The sequence below is a fragment of the Canis lupus genome, chromosome 32, assembly GCF_003254725.2.
Source record: "Canis lupus dingo isolate Sandy chromosome 32, ASM325472v2, whole genome shotgun sequence".
In the NCBI taxonomy this organism is placed as follows: domain Eukaryota; kingdom Metazoa; phylum Chordata; class Mammalia; order Carnivora; family Canidae; genus Canis; species Canis lupus.
In genome coordinates, this window is record NC_064274.1 from 13611623 (window position 1) to 13628146 (window position 16524).

The 16524-nt window shown below is 35.5% G+C and overlaps 1 protein-coding gene across 5 annotated transcripts in view; it reads left to right on the plus strand.

Moving 5' to 3' along the window:
* The window catches only part of CCSER1 (coiled-coil serine rich protein 1), a 1365561-nt gene that overhangs the window by 242192 nt on the left and 1106845 nt on the right, over positions 1 to 16524 (plus strand). The window lies entirely within an intron of this gene.

Here is a 16524-nt window from a genome sequence, read left to right on the forward strand (position 1 = left end):
TCAGAACAATATATACTAATAATGGTGAAAAATAAGTATTTCTTGTGAAACTAAAATGACAACTTAAAAATAAAAGCACACCTTAGAGACTCTAAAACACTAACCTAATGTAGGCCTAGTAATTAAGAGTCCTTAAACATTCCTCTGTATTATACATGGATGCTTTTCCTGGATAATCTATTTCCTTTAAAATACCTTTAAAAAGTGGTGTTCTTAAAGGACACTATTGTTCTACATCAAAATAGTTTGGCAGGAAGACACCTCATTTTCAGTTAATTAAAACACTATTAGAATATATTAAGTAAGATGTTATTAAGTAAATGAGTCCTTATTTTCCATGCCCTCTAGTGGTACAACACTAAAGATTCTGAGAGTACAAGCACTTTCTGCTCAGAGGTAAAACAAAGAATGAGGCAGTCACACATATTTTCCTCTAGGAAGATGTACAATGAGTAGTCCATTTTATTCCCTAGGCACATGCGCTCTGCATAGTGTGGGTACAGTTGGTGGTCTCATGTTTCATTAGAACCAGTACATATTGCACATAAAGGGAGTTTTTTAGAGAAAAGTTTTTAAGCTTTCCTATTATTAAATATTCCTATCAGGAATCATTTTTTAGGGCAGCCCTGGGTGCTCAGCGGTTTAGTACCACCTTTGGCCCAGGGCGTGATCCTGAAGACCCGGGATCGAGTCCCACGTCAGGCTCCCTGCATGGAGCCTGCTTCTCCCTCTGCCTGTGTCTCTGTGTCTATCTCTCTCTGTGTCTCTTGTGAATAAATTTTTAGCACTATTAGAAGTAGTGTTGTAAAAAATGCTTATGATTTAATAAAGTATAAATATGCTATCTTGTATATGTTTTTTAGGTATTTGGGGCCAAGGGTTATACTCCATGCAATGAAAGAAATGCAGATGGCATTTTAGTCTGACAGATGTTTGGTTAATTAGTTTGCAGTAATCAATTTTGGAGAGGTAGATGGAGATCATATTATGTGATTTTGAATGACAGTAATTACTATTTATTTTGTAAACCCATACTATTGATATCTTTTTGTATGTTGGATAATGAGGGAATATATACAAATTAATACTTTCATGAGGATAATGCTGGAGAAGTGTGTAGTGAAAATTGAAGGATTGGTATGATTCTTGGCAAAAAGTTGAAAGGGACGCCAATTAATAGATGATAGAATATATGTCATGACTTTGGAATGCTCAATTGTGTACCCTTGTACATAAATAAGAATGAAGACTAGAAATAATGATCTCTCTCTGTAAGCAGTATTTTTAAATATTAGGATTTCAAATACTCTAATTGTTCTATCCTTCTTTTTCACATTGCCATGTTCATCACCAGCCAGTTACTCATTTTATAATTGTAGGTTAGGTTTAGATACAGTCTAAGGTATCTGATTCAGGTTTAGAATCAAGGAGATGGCATCTGTGACATTTGGTTCTACTTTGTCATGAAAATAGATATCATTTTTTATATTAAATGATGCTAAGAAAAAATATGCTTTGTAAATTTTTTAATTTTTAATTTTTCAATTGAGTGTAGCTGACACACAATATTATATTAGTTTCAGGTGTACAACATAGTGATTCAAATTCTCTATGCTTTATGCTGCTCTCACCACAAGCGTCACCACTAACCATCAGCATACAAAGCTATTACAGTACCATTGCCTATATTCCCTATGCTATGCCTTTTATTCCTGTGACTTATCCACTCTGTAACTGGAAATCTATCTCCCACTCCGCTTCACCCATTTTGCCCATCCTCCTACCCCTGTTACTCGGACAACCATCAGCTTATTGTTTATGAAAATATGCATTTTTAAACGAACAGCAATTGTTACATTTTAATTTTTATTTATGAAATTTGTTAATTATGCAATATATTCACACTTCCTAGTTTCCTATTTTCATTACTTAATAATAAAATTAACTATATTTTCTTGCGCAGATTAAAATTAAAATGTTCCGAGTTTAACTTTAAATATTATGTGAATTCAGATATTGGTTTCAGATCCATAAAATTTGTGGTTAGTTGAATTCATATAAATGTTAACTTTCCTAAAAAATAATGAAATATGAAATATTACAGTGTAATATTTGTTTCCTTGTTTTAATACTTGCAGAATTTTTTACCTTTTATTAGTATCAAGGGATAAATTAGCATCTCTGGGCATGGCTGTAGGAATCTTATTTTGCTGAGTATTTCATATTTAAATATAAAGAGACACATAATTTTTTAAATTTAAATTCAATTAATTAACATATAGTGTATTATTAGCTTCAGAGTTAGAGTTTAGTGATTCATCAGTCTTATATAATATTCATTGCTCATTATATCACATGCCTTCCTTAACATATATCACCCAGTTATATGTCTGCCCTCTGCCCTCTCTCTTCCAACAACCCTTAGTTTGTTTCCTATGATTAAGAGTCTCTTAATTTGTCTCCTTCTCTGATTTCATCTTGTTTTATTTTTCCCTCCTTTCCACTATGATCCTGTTTTGTTTCTTAAATTCAACATATGAGTGAGATCATATGATAATTGTCTTTCTCTGACTGGCTTGTTTCACTTAGCATAATACCCTCTAGTTCCATCCACAATATTGCAAATGGCAAGATTTCATTTTTTTTGACAGCTGAGTAGTATTCCATTGTATACATGTAGCACCTCATCTTTACTCATTCATCTGTTGATGGACATCTCAGCTCTTTCCACAGTTTGGCTATTATGCACTTTACTTCTATGAACATTTGGGTGCAGGTGCTCCTTTGGATCACTACATTTGTATCTTTGGGGTAAATAATTAGGAGTGCAGTTGCCAGGTTGTAGGGTAGCTCTACTTGCAACTTTTAAAGGAACCTCCATACTGTTTTCCAAACTGGCTGCACCGGTTTGCATTCCCACCATCAAGAGACACATGATAATTAAAACACAATATTCTCTTTTGTACATATTTATAATTATAATGTAATATTTTAGTGAATAACATAAGATCACCATTCATATTTGCAAAATGTATGTTTTTGGACTTGTGGGAAGTCTTATCAATAAAGGGTAATAGAATTGAGACATATTTTTGAAAATATTTATTTTATTAAAAGTATATTGTGAGTTAGCTAAATCAATACAGTAAATCAGTACCTAGCAAAGAGTAAGCGGTGTTTGGAAATATTTCATACCTGCCATGTTGAAAGGTGAAGGTAATTCTATTATAATGATTATGCTTCTTTACAAATCAGAAAATCAAAATCAAATAACTATTCTCAGAGCAGTAGTTATAAAATATCATTGTGCTAATTTCTCTTTCTAAAAAATAACAGTAAAATCATATTAAAAATATACTCATGTATTGGTGCATTTTCTTTTCACATAGAATATATAGGTGTGCATATACAGATGCTCTACTTTTTTTTTTTAAGATTTTATTTATTTATTCATGAGAGATGCAGAGAGGCAGAGATATAGGCAGAAGGAGAAGCAGGCTCCCTCCAGGGAGCCTGATGTGGGATGTGATCCCAGGACTCCTGGATCACAACCTGAGCTGAAGGCTGATGCTCAACCACTGAGCAACCCAGGTGTCTCTAGATGCTCAACTCTTATTCAATTATATATACCCAGCCTATTCTGATACCTGTTTTTGATGATATGTGTACCTTGCCACTTTCACACTTCTCATTTTTATAATTTGTGATTTATCTTTTTGGGATAATATGACTTTTTAAAAGACATTTGTCAAAGTAGTTGACCTAATCAGTTTTACCAATAAAGGCAAATATAATTGTAAAGCAAATCTCAGAATACACTTTTGTGTTCACACAGGAAAGTTTGACTGAGGGTCTTCTATAATAGCTACATCATATATTTTTGATAATAAAATAATATTTTCAAAAAATTATTTGGGGTTATTCTGTGGGAACTCCTATGGTTAGAATATTGGAGAAAGATATGTGTATCCTAGCAGCCCCTGATTATAATGTAGAATGACTAAAAGAAGAATGCAGACTAGATTGACTACCCTCTATTAATTTGAATAGTTATCTCTTCACTTTTAGATCAAGTAATGATCAGAGGATTTCTAGTATGTCAATGACATAGCTCATAAACAACTATGTAAGTCCATACCACGATGCCATATGTTGCCCTTTAGAAAAGTAAGACTATTTGGATAATCCTTTGACTAAAATATAGCAGTATAAATATGCAATTAATCACATCTTTATGATGTTACATTTAAAAAATGTTTTATAATTTAATGATCTCCTTTGATGGAATTCTTTCTTTTTTCAGCAGTGCTTCTTTATATCGTGACATGTCTCAGCTTCCTTTATTTTTAGCAGGATCATAATTATTATCTTTATTGCAATAAAGAAACAATGCTAAAGGGTTATTTTAGAATGGGTTTTATGGAATGGTTACATATTAATGGAGTGATCAGACCTTGGTTTTTCAACTTAGTAGCTTCAGAAATTCAATTTTATTATTTCAGCTAGTAGCAAGAAGGCTTTGTAGAATTGCTTCCAGTAACCAGTTACAGGAGAATGATTTATTAAAAAACTTAAAAACATGCTACTTCTTTACTAGAATACAGTTATCTATAAGGTCTATGAAGAAAGAAAACATGGTCTGTTAGGTTCATTGTTAAATCCCTAGGGTTTAGAAGATTAATTTTTAAATTACTACGTTAATAACTTTTTACTTTACTTTTAATGAATCCAAGTCATTTGGGAGATTACATGAGTAATCAGTGTTACTGTTAGTTTAAATGTCTATTTAGAGAATACTTAGTAGTAATTGTGTTTGATTTAATATCCAATTTATTAATACTATGAATTTGGTAAATAGTTCATTATAATTAAACAATCAGCTCTTTTCAATATCCACATAAATGTTACGTAGAATAAATTAGAATATGGATTATATTTCCCGTGACTCTTAAACATTGGTTCCAATTTTATATAATCAAATTCTTCCTAAAGTACTATTAAAATACCAAATCTAACATGACAACTTATCTTAAATGCTTTAGATGCTTTTAAAGAAAAATATACATATTACAATAATCCCAAAACCTATCATATGTTTATTGCTACTAGGAATTTACATTTCTTTTCATCTTTTTTATTCTTATACTTTGCTGACATGGAAATTTTCATATTTCCCTAGGATCTCAAAGATATCTGAGACTATTTCAAAGATATCTGAGACTTTCCCAAGATTTAGTAACCATGCTAGCATTAAAAGAAAAACTCATCTCTTAAACTTGCACAACCCAGGTTTTAATTAGAAATTTCTTTGTCTAGTTATTGGAATTTGCTATACATTCATAGATAATTCAGCCTGGGGATACTGGCCATCAGGTTAGACTTTGTTTTTGCAATTAAAATCTACTTATTATATGCCCTTATGCCTTTACTTATTTATTTAAGTTCAAGCCTAGCTTTTAATTTTGTGCAGTACTGGTGTTTCCTTACAAAATAATTATTTTTTTCTAAGTCCAAATTTCTTGTGTTACAAAACAGTTTCCCTGTTATTATGATATATAGGTCTGGTGTATGAATGTTATTAAAAACTCTTGAACTTTCATTATTATATCTTTATTATGTAGAGCTATCTAACTTTTTTATCTTCTAGGGGATGAGAGACTATTTCTGCTTAGTTACCACTTCTAGATATTCCACTAATTTATCAAATGTTTGAAACACACAGTTGTTCCCTGTTAGATATGGGATATGATCATTAATGTTAATTAACTGCTGAACTCCTTTTCCACTTGGTTATTATGTGCAACCATCAGTGCTGATCAATATTTTCTGTTCATGGTACAGAATTACTTTCAGTGCTGCTACTTTGATATTTACAGCTATCTCCTTACACAGATGGAAATACATATCATCTTACTATAAACATACATATAATTAGAAAAACAAAATACTCATATAAACTATTTATTGAAAACAGTAGAAATTAAAGAAATTTCACCCTATATATGTTTTTTTAAATATGAGTACCTTTTTTATTTCTTTGTTTCAAATTTTTATTTAAATTCCAGTTAGTAAAAATATAGAGATATTAGTTTCAATAGTAGAATTTAGTGATTCATCACTTACATATAACACCTAGTTATGAACGCCTGTTTATATCCTTCATGTCACCATTTCTATTTGAGTATTATGAACTCTTAGCCTTCAACAGACTCAGGCTGTTTAATCTAGCCATACTTTTTCTTTTTCTTGTTCATATGTCAGAGATTAGCCAGGAAAAGCCATTTAGGCTTCCTGAGTCTTCCAAAACTGCCTCTGATTTTTTTTTTTTTTTTTTTTTTGGATGAAACTTGTTTTCTGGCAACAAAAGAATGACACAGAAACTTTTTTTCTTGTTTTTTTTTTTTTTTTTTTTTTTTTTAAACCCTTTCCTTAATTACTGAGGAGCCCTGGTTTTTTTTTTTTTTTTTTTTTTGTTGTTGGTAAATATTGGGCAGCAGGTATCTGAATTGCCCATCAGCGCTGGCTGAGGCCAAAAGTACTGTTACTGCTGTTGGTCTCTTTTAAGGAGAGATGTGGAAAATATATTATTTTTAGGTTTATGAGTTCACATTGATTTTCTTCTGTAACATATTACGTTGCTACATCTTCTCTCCCTTTATTATGAGGTTTTACTAGATTCAGAGATTACACTACACTAAGGGAAAATGCTTTGTGAGCAAGATATGGAAAGAATTAGAATTAGTAGATATAAGAGCAATGCATCTAGATTGGTGTTAAATGGACCCCTCCCCCCAATTCAAATGCCAAGGGTCACTTGCAAATGATAAGGAAATATCAGTAAGTTTTTCAAATTTAATTTAATTTTCCTTGTGTTACTTCCTTAAATTAAGTGTAGGAGTATTAGTGGCAATGTTTTTCAATATTTCCTTGTTAGAAAAATAAAACTTTTTTAAAAAGTATTTTTCCAGCTTTTGTTGGATGTATTAGTGGAAAAATTCAAAATTCATCCTTGAAAGATCATGTATGCCTTTGGACCTCTGGAATTGTTAGAATTAGGAACCAGAAGACCTGCTACTATGACATTTTTTATTTTTCAAATAGACTTAGTCTTAACTATATAATGAAATCCAAGGCCTCTGTGATGATGTCATTTTACGTCTAGTAATATCTGTCACCAAGAAGAAATGTTTCTCATTTGGGTTGTGATCAGCAAATTTTGTTAAAATGCCCATCTTGGCTCATCTACCAAAGACAGGGGGTTTGGCTTATATAAGAACCTGGTACCTTCTTCTGGTACCATAGCTAGGTAGATTGCGCAGAGTGGTTTCACGTAGAAGAAGGAAATGCTGTGCGCAAACCATAGAATCCTACAATGAAAAATATGTCCTTAGTGGGCATAGCAAAAAAAAAAAAAAAAAAGTTACAGTCATCTTTTAGGCACTAATTTATTTCCTTTCTTCCTTTGTTCCAATCTTCATTGCTTTCTAAATGTTGTTGACTGTATTAGTTTGGTGACACTTCCATAACAAAATAACACAGAGTTGGTGGCTTAAGCAATAGAAATTTAGTTTCTTATAGTTCTGGAAGCTGGGTGTCCAAAATCAGAGTTTAGACAGATTTGATTTTTCCTGAGTCCTCTCTCTTTGCCTTACAAATGGCTGCCTGCTTGCTGTGTCCTCATATCATTGTCTGTGTTGCCAGTGTCCTAGAACCCTCTTCTTATAACTCTAGTCTTACTGCAATATTCATGCAACTTCTTTTTAAAGATTTTATTTATTCATTTATCTGACATAGAGATGGAGAGCACAAGCAGGGGGAGCAGCAGGCAGAGGCAGAGGGAGAGGGAGAAGCATTCTCCCCACTGAGCAGGGAGCCTGATGTGGAGCTCAATCCCAGGACCCTGGGATCATGAGCTGAGACGAAGGCAGCCACTTAACCGACAGCCTACCCAGACATTCCTACTCATGCAACTTTACATAAACATGATTTATTTCTTAAAGGACTTCTTTCCAGATGTGTCATATTCTAAGGGACTGGGGTTTGGGACTTCAACATATGAATCTTGGATGGAAAAAAGAATATAATATTAGTCAATGAAATGTTAACTATAAGACTAAAATTGGTAGAGTAATTTTAAGTTGGATACAGTGTTAACATTTTCACTGTAAAACATTCTTTTTTTTTTACCAACATATTCTTGACTTTCAGATTAAGGTTCTCTCATTTGAATAGCGCTTAATAGACACTAATAATAGTGTCTTTACCAAATCTCCCTTTTCTAAATTCTGTCTTTTCCAGATTCAACTTCAATTATGCTTTTTTTTTTTTCTTGCTTGATACTCTATTTTGCACTTTTGAGGAGGGCAGCTTCTCTTTTGTTGCCTATATTTTTTAACATTTTTGATGCTTTATAAGAACACAACTTGTTCTCAGTAGGCAATTCCTGCCACAGTATATCATAAAACTGCCAGTAAACATTGATTTTTTTTTATAGTTTAAATTACTAGTTACCTTGTGATGAATACAGATACTACAATATAATACAATGAGATAATGATTACTTGTAACTTTCATTGGTAGAGAAAATCTCTTAGATTTGGTGATATTTTTTACCTTTGAAACTATTGTGCTCTATTCACAGATATCACATGATTCTAAAGTTTAATAATGTTTAATTCTATTTTTTATATTTTATCTAAATTCAGCTTGCCAACATATAGTATACCACTCAATCCTCATCTCATCATATGCCCTCCTTAATGCCCATCACCCAGTTACCCTATCCCCCCACCATTCTCTCCTTCTGCAAACCTTTATTTCCCAGGGTTAGGAGTCTATCATGGTTTGTCTTCCTCTATAATTTTTTCCCACTCAATTTTCCTCCTTTCCTTATAATCCCTTTCACTATTTCTTATATTCTACATATGAGTAAAACTATATGATAATTGTCCTTTGCCAATTGACTTATTTCACTTGGCAAAATACCATTCAGTTCTATCCACATCTAAGTAAATGGTAGGTATTCATCCTTTTTGATGGATAAGTAATATTCCATGATATATGTGTATCAAATCTTCTTTATCCATTCATCTGTTGAAGGACATTGTGGCTCCTTCCAGAGTTTGCCTATTGTGGACATTGCTGCTATAAACATTGGGGGGGCAGGCACCCTGTTGTCTCACTTCATCTGATTCTTTGGGGTAAATATGCAGAAGTGCAATTGCTGGGTCATAGCACAGCTCTATTTTTAACTCCTTGAGGAATTTTGGAACTGTTTTCAAGAGTGCCTGCCCCAGCTTGCATTCCCACCAACAGTGCAAGAGAGTCCTCTTTCTCCATATGCTTGCCAACATTTCTTGTTTCCTGTCTTGTTAATTTTCTCCATTCTCACTGGTGTGAGGTGGTATCTCATTGTGGTTTTGATTTGTATTTCTCTGATGGCAAGTGATGTGGAGCATTTTTTCATGTGCTTGTTAGCTCTGGGTAAGTTTTCTTTGGTGGAATTTCTGTTCATGTCTTCTGTCCATTCCTTGACATGATTGTTTCTTGGGTGTTGAGTTTGATAAATTCTTTATAGGTCTTGGATACTAGCCCTTTATCTGATATGTCAGTTGTAAATATCTTCTCCCATTCTGTATGTTGTCTTTTAGTATTGTTGATTATTTCCTCTGCTGGGCAGAAACTTCTTATCTTCACAAAGTTCCGATAGTTCATTTTTGCTTTTGTTTCCCTTTCCTTCATAGATGTGTCTTGTAAGAAGTTGCTGTGGCCTAGTTCAAAAGAGTTGTTGGCAGTGTTCTCCTCTAAAATTTTGATGGATTCTTGTCTCACATTCACATCTTTCAACCATTTTGAGTTTATTTTTGTGTGTGGTGTAAGAGAATGGTCCAGTTTCATTTTTCTGCATGTGGCTAGTTTTCCCAGCCCCAGTTATTGAAGAGACTGTCATTTTTCCAGTGGATATTCTTTCCTGCTTTGTAGAAGATGAGTTGACCATATTGTTGAGGATCCATTTCTGGATTATCTGTTCTTTTCCATTGACCTGTGTGTCTGTTTTAGTGCCAGTACCATACTGTCTTGATGATCACAACTTTGTAATACAGCTTGAATTCAGCATTGTGATGCCCTCAGCTTTGGTTTTCTTTTTCAGCATTCCTCTGGCTATTCGGGATCTTTGCTGGTTCCATACAAATCGTAAGGATATTTGTTCCAGCTCTTTGAAGGAAGTCCATGGTATTTTGATCAGGATTGCACTGAAAGTGTAAATTGCCCCAAGCGGCAAAGACATTTTCACAATATTAATTCTTCCAATCCATGAGCATGGAATATTTTTCCACCTCTTTGTGTCTTCCTCAATTTCTGTCATAATTGTTCTGTAGTTTTTAGAGTATAAATCCTTTACCTCTTGGTTAGGTTTATTCCTAGGTATCTTATGCTTTTGGGTGCAGTTATAAATGGGATTGATTCCTGAATCTCTCTTCAGTCTCATTGTTAGTGTATAGAAATGCCACTGGTTTCTGGGCATTGATTTTGTACCATGCCCCATTGCTGCATTGCTGTATGAGTTATGAGTTCTAGCAATCTTGGGATAGAGTCTTTTGGGTTTTCTATATACTACAGTATCATGTCATCTGCAAAGATGGAGAGTTTGACTTCTTCTTTGCCAATTTGAACACCTTTTATTTCTTTTTTTGTTGTCCAATTGCTGAGGCTAGGGCTTCTGCTACTTTGTTGACTAACAGGGTGAGAGTGGGCATTCTTGTCACGTTCCTGACCTTAGGGGAAAAGGTCTCAGTTTTTCCCCATTGAGAATGATATTTGCTGTGGGCTTTTCATAGGTGGCTTTTATGATATTGAGATATGTTTCCTCTATCCCTACACACTGAAGAGTTTTTTTATTTATTTTTTTCACATTGAAGAGTTTTAATCAGGAATGGATGCTACATATTCTCAGATACTCTCTCTGTATCAATTGATTTGATCATATGGTTCCTGTCTTTCCTTTTGTTTATGTAATCTATGACATTGATTGTTTTATGAATGTTGAACCATCTTTTCATCCCAGGGAACAATCCCACTTGGTTGTAGTGAATAATCCACTTAATGCACTGTTGAATCCTATTGGCTAGTATCTTGGTGAGAATTTTTGCATCCATGTTCATCAGGGATATTGGTATGTAATTTTCCTTTTTGGTGAGGTCTTTGGTTTGGAGATCAAGATGATGCTGGCTTCATAGAATGAGTTTGGAAATATTCCTTCCATTTTTATTCTTTGAAACAGCTTAGTAGAAGAGGTATTATTTTTTCTTTAAATGTTTGGTAGAGGGATCCCTGGGTGGCGCAGCGGTTTGGCGCCTGCCTTTGGCCCAGGGCGCGATCCTGGAGACCTGGGATTGAATCCCACGTCGGGCTCCCGGTGCATGGAGCCTGCTTCTCCCTCTGCCTGTGTCTCTGCGTCTCTCTCTTTCTCTCTCTGTGACTATCATAAATAAATAAAAATCTAAAAAAAAAAAATAAAAAAATAAATGTTTGGTAGAGGGATGCCTGGGTGGCTCAGCAGTTGAGCATCTGCCTTCAGCCCTCAAGCCTTCAGCCCAGGGTGTGATCCTGGAGACCACAGATCGAGTCCCACATCAGGCTCCCTGCTGGAGCCTTCTTCTCCCTCTGCCTACATCTCTGCCTCTCTCTGTGTGTCTCATCAATCAATAAATAAAATCTTTTTAAAAAAATAAATGTTTGGTAGAAGCCATCTGGTGCTAGACTTTTGTTTCTTGGGATGATTTTGGTGACTGCTTCAGTTACTTCACTGGTTATTGGTCTGTTCAGGTTTTCCATTTCTTCCTGTTTTAGTTTTGGTAATTTGTAGGTTTTGAGGAATGCATCTATTTTTTCCAGATTGCCTAATTTGTTGGCGTATAGTTGCTCATAATACATTTTTAAAATCGTTTGTATTTCCTTGGTATATGGTTGTGATCTCTCCCCTTTCATTCATGATTTTATTATTGTAGTCCTTTTTTCTTTTTACTAATCTGGCTAGGGGCTTGTGCATCTTATTAATTCTTTAAAAGAAACCAATGCTGGTTTCATTGATCTGTTATACGGTTTTTCTGGTCTTCACTGAGTTCTTCTCTAATCTTTATTATTTCTCTTATCCTGCTTGGTTTAGGCTTTATTCGCTGTTCTATCTCCAGTTCCTTTATGTGTAAGTTTAGCTTGTGCATCTGAGGTTTTTCCAATTTTTTGAGGGAGACTTGTATTGTGATGTATTTCCCTCTTAGTACTGCTTTACAGTATCTAAAAGATTTTGAGGAATTGTGCTTTGATTTCATTAGTTTGAATGAATCTTTTTAATACTTCTCTAATTTCCTGGTTGAACTATTCATCTTTTCGTAGGATGCTCTTTAACCTCCAAGTGTTTGAGTTCCTTCAAATTTCTTGTGATTGAGTTTTAGTTTCAAACATTGTGGTCTGAAAATATGCAGGGAACAATCCCAGTCTTTTGGTATCAGTAGAGAGACCTGATTTGTGACCCAGTATGTGATCTATTCTAGAGAAAGTTCCATGTACACTTGAGAAGAATGTGTATTCTGTTGCATTGGGATGGAATGTTCTGTATATATCTCTGAAATCCATTTGGTTCAGTGTATCATTCAAAGCCCTTGTTCCTTTGGTGATTTTCTTCCTTAAAGATCTGTCCTTGGGGTGCGGGGCAAGATGGTAGAGGAGTAGGGTCCCCAAGTCACCTGTCCCCACCAACTTACCTAGGTAACTTTCAAATCATTCTGAAAACCTATGAATTCGACCTGAGATTTAAAGAGAGAACAGCTGGAATGCTCCAGAGAGAAGAGTTTGCGCTTCTAACAGGGTAGGAAGGCAGAAGATCTGTCCTTTGCCAATAGTGGAGTGTTGAAGTCTCCTACTATCAGTGTATTATTATCTATGTGTCTCTTTGCTTTGGTTATTAATTGGTGGATATACTTGGCTGCTCCCACAATAGGGGCATAAATATTCATAATTGTTAGATCTTCTTTTTGGATAAACACTTTAAGTATGTTAGTGTCCCTTCTCATCTCTTGTAACAGTCTCTGGTTTAAAATCTAATTATCTGACATGAGGATTTCTATGCCAGATTTCTTTTGAGGACTATTTGCATGGTAAATGGTTCTCCATCCCCTCATTTTCAGTCTGAAGGTGTCCTTAGGTCTAAAATGAGTCTTTTGTACACAGCATATCACATCAACCTGCGGCTCTTCCTGTTCCAGATACAGAATTAGGCGGCGCTGCTGGGCTGCCCCCGCCTGCCTGGCAGTGGCTTCACAGTGCTATCTGACTATTTTAGCCAAGGAGAACAAACGCGAACATTGGGAAAGTCTGCATGCGTTTGCGAAGGTGTGAGCGCTCACACCTCGCCCTCCACCCATCCTCCCCTGTCCTGGGCACCAGAGGCTGGGCCACCTGCAGAGGAGACAGTGGCTCAGGGACACAGCAGGGCTAAGCCCAGCGGCCGTGCCCTGGCCCCCACGTGCGGTGAGGCCACCGTCTGCCCTGGGCCATGCACGGCCCCTGGGCCAGACTCGGGGAGCACGCTGACTTCAGACGGCATATTTGATTGCAATAATTATTATTATTTTTTTTTAATTGCAATTATTTTTAAAAAAAATTTTTTTAAATTTATTTATGATAGGCACACAGTGAGAGAGAGAGGCAGAGACACAGGCAGAGGGAGAAACAGGCTCCATGCACCGGGAGCCCGACGTGGGACTCGATCCCGGGTCTCCAGGATCGCGCCCTGGGCCAAAGGCAGGCGTCAAACCGCTGCGCCACTCAGGGATCCCTTGATTGCAATTAAAAAGGCACCCTTGTTTCCTAAAAAAATTCTTCCTTCTAGTCATTTTGTCCGGTTCAGAAAGGCAGTATGAGTGAATAGTAAAAAATATCCGCCATGACCCAAGTAAAATACACCCTAGACAATTCTGAGTAGATCAGTGACCAGAAAATAAAAGTAAAAGGAGAAAGAGACCATGAATGTGAAAGTTAATTTGACTTTTTGAGTTTTTTTTAATCTGAAAAAAATAGTAAAAATTTTAAAAAGGTGGGAAGGGAGTGGTGTGGTGTGGTGAGAATATAGTCTTATAGAGTGAACCAAGACAGTGATCCTCTTGCTTCTGAGGGTATTTTGGTCTGTGTGTTGGAAGGTACTAAATTCCAAATTTATATAAAAAAGCAAAACATATAGGGAAGCAACAACAACAACAAAATCAAGAAGACAGAAGAGGGGGTGGAATGGTAAGAAAAGATAATATAATCTCATGGAGTGGATCAACACTTTGTGCTACTTGGCTCTGAGTGTAGTTTGGTCTATATGTTAGAAGGTACTAAATTCCAAAATTATAAAACAAAACATACACACCAAACTTTTATATCTATAAAAATTAAAATGAATACATTGAAAGGAAGTCCAAAATGCCAAATATATCTATGACATATAATTATAAAAATATGAAAGTCCGAAAGGAAAAAGAAACTGAAAAATGAAGATATGATAAAGTATTGTAGATTAGTCAGGAAGAAAGAGAGGATATTGGAAATTTTTAACCTGAAAGATAAGTGAATCATAAGGAAAAAGCCTCATGTTCTCTATACTATTTTCCCTTTATCCTGGAGCTTTTCAGTGCTGCTTGGTCAGTAAACTTGCTGTTCTTATGTTCTAACAGCTGATCTTCTGGGGGAGGGGCCTGCTGTGCTGATTCTGAAGTGTTTGTGCCTGAGTAGAGATGCCTCACCCCTTGCTGGTTGGCTGGGCTCAGTGTAAGCTCTTTACCCTGTGAGGCCTTTGTTCCCTGGAGGCCACACCTCTCCAGGGTGAAAGGAGAAAGAAAAAAAAAATGGCAATGGCTAGATTCCAGTGCAGGAGCCAAGACCTCCCAGTGTATACTAAACTGCAGTCTCTCAGTGCGCACTGGTTCCAATCCTCCTGGTGGCAGGCAGGGGGACACTGATTCATTCAATTTGAAGGGCACTGGGTGGAGGAAGAGCTTTCACTGTCTTGTGTGCTCACTGGCTCCCCCTCTCCAGGAGGGAATGGAGGACAGCCCATTTCTCTCCGATGCTGGATCTCCTGCATTCACCCGCTGGAGTGTGCACCCACTCTGCCTCTGCCAGATGCTTTGGGAGGGTTGCTGCATTCCTGTCATTTACCGGGACCTAGGATGGCATTGGTCTCCTGATCTGAGGACATTTTATGGTATATGGAATAAGTTGAGTTTTCTCTTGGCACCCATGCTTTTTCAGTGTCTCTGGGAATATTGATATTACACTCTCCTCCTGCAATTTTGCTCTATTTCACCACTGACCACTTTCCAGGCAGGGAAGACTCTGAGGAGCAGGTTTCCAAAGGATCCAATTGTATTGCCCTTAGTGCTGTAACTGCCCTGCTGCAGATGCCTTACTAAGGCTCCCTCTGCAGTTTATCTTCTGATATGTCCCCTCTATTTCTCTTCTCCACACTCCTACCTTGTAAGAAACAATCACAGCTGTTCTTTCTTTACATCTCAAGTTGAATTCGTAGGTATTCAGGATGGTTTGAAAGTTACTAGCTAAATTTGGGAGACCAGATGAAATGAGGAGCCCTACTCTTCTGCCATCTTGCCTCAAGGGGTAATTCTTTTTCACAGTAAGAATAATTTATTTAAAAGTCATAGTGTCCTTACTTTCAATCTCTAGAACTAAGCTGTTCATTTTCTATTTGACAATATCATTGGGCTTCCCTTAATGAATATTTAATTCTTTAAACATAAATTATGATAACATTCACATTAATGGGAAAAATGGTCTACAGTATAGTGTCATTTACTACATGTAGCATCATGTGCATGTAGCAATATGTACATCTGTACAAAATGTGTACTTCTGTTATTTCAATCTAGTCTCTGTTAAGTTCATACTTTTTAAAAACATATAGTCACCATTATCTATAAACACAAATACACAAATTAGGACCTTATTCCTCCCTCAGTAATTCCTACCTCTGCATATTATTGTTTCTCCTTAAGACTTCTCAATATATCCTTCTGGTTTATTTTCCTATTTGCTCTGTGAAAGAAAGGAAGAGAAGGGAAGGGAAGAGAAGAATGTAATCTACCTCTGATGTGTATAGCATTATGAAAGTCAATAATTAATTTTTAATCTAATTGATATTTATTTCTTCTGTTCATCCTTCCTAATATTAAGCAATCGATTGGGAAATGGTAACTGGATTTTCACTTTCAAGTATGGTCTAAATGAATATCTCACAGTTGGCACTGTATACAAAATTTATTTGGGAATTCTATAAATGTATCAGAAGAATGTTGTCCAGGTCTGAAAGGTAAATATAAAAAAAAAATATGAAGTTTTAGTTCACAGACTTCTGTACATTTGAAAAAAAAAAAACTTTGTATCCTTTTTAGCCGTTTAAGAGTTAAGATTTTTATAATAATTCTTGGAATTTTTTATTGGGTAGATAATGTTAAAGCCCATGGGAGA